The following is a 1,179-nucleotide window of genomic DNA, read 5'->3' as shown; positions in this document are numbered from 1 at the left end:
ACTTCCGGGATCACTGATCTGTGACTCATTATCTTGTAGTAATGGTCTGAATGTTCTTTAGTTAAGAACTTCCCTTGATTCCAAAGTGGCTTTGGAGTGTTCTCTTTCTTGCCTCTTGGGTTGGGTTGTTTTCCTTTAGGAGCCATGATCTTAATGAGTATGTTTTTGTGATCACGGATAAACACACCAAACTTAGAGCTTTGCTTGTCCTCAAGCAAAAGAGAAGAAAGAAGAGGGATAGGAGGAGAGCAAGTGTGGTATGGTGATGATGAGAGGGGCGCCGAATTCAATATATAGGGAGGGGTGGGAAATTTTCGAAAATAAGAAAAAGATAAGATAGAAGATATTATTTGTAAAAGATAGATATGATAAGAAAAAGATATAGTTTAAAAAGGGAAAGATCTGAATAATAATTAAAAGATAGATCTGAATTTTTAATTTTGAAAAAGATTTTAAAAAGATAATTGAGTTTTGAAAACAAACTTAAAAGAGTTGGATTGGATTGGAAAACAATTTGTCTTTATGGATTAAGATATGTTTGAAATTTTTGAAACAAGGATTTTTAGAAATCAGGATTTTTAGAAAACTAATTTGATATGAGGGATGACAATTTGAAACATGTTTATGTAAGAAATCATGAATTGAAACATAAAAATTTAGAAAAATTATAAAGGAAAACGAATTTTTACCTCCTCCCACCATCCTGGCGTTAAACGCCCAAACGATGCATGTTTTGGGCGTTTAACGCCCAAATGCTGCTTCTCCTGGGCGTTCAACGCCCAGCTGATGCTTCTTTCTGGCGTTGAACGCCAGGAGGTCCTTTGTCACTGGGCGTTTTTCTGAACGCCCAGGATGCTAACATTCTGGCGTTAAACGCCCAGAAGGTGCTTCTTTCTGGCGTTTAACGCCCAGAAGATGCTCCCTTCTGGCATTTAACGCCCAGATGGCTACCCTTACTGGCGTTAAACGCCCAGTGGGTGCTTCTTTTGGGCGTTCAACGCCCAAAGTGTTTCTTACTGGCTTTTTTTCGCCAGTGAACTTCCAAATTCCCCTGTAACTCTGTGAAATCGATTAATTGCCTTTTTTACCTTGAAGATATGTGACCTATACCTGTAAAAATCAACAGAAAAAAATAAAATTAAATTTTGTGATTGGCTGGGTTGCCTCCCAACAAGCGCT

Source organism: Arachis duranensis, chromosome 10 (assembly GCF_000817695.3).
Source record: "Arachis duranensis cultivar V14167 chromosome 10, aradu.V14167.gnm2.J7QH, whole genome shotgun sequence".
Classification (NCBI taxonomy): domain Eukaryota; kingdom Viridiplantae; phylum Streptophyta; class Magnoliopsida; order Fabales; family Fabaceae; genus Arachis; species Arachis duranensis.
This window is presented reverse-complemented; position numbering follows the sequence as displayed.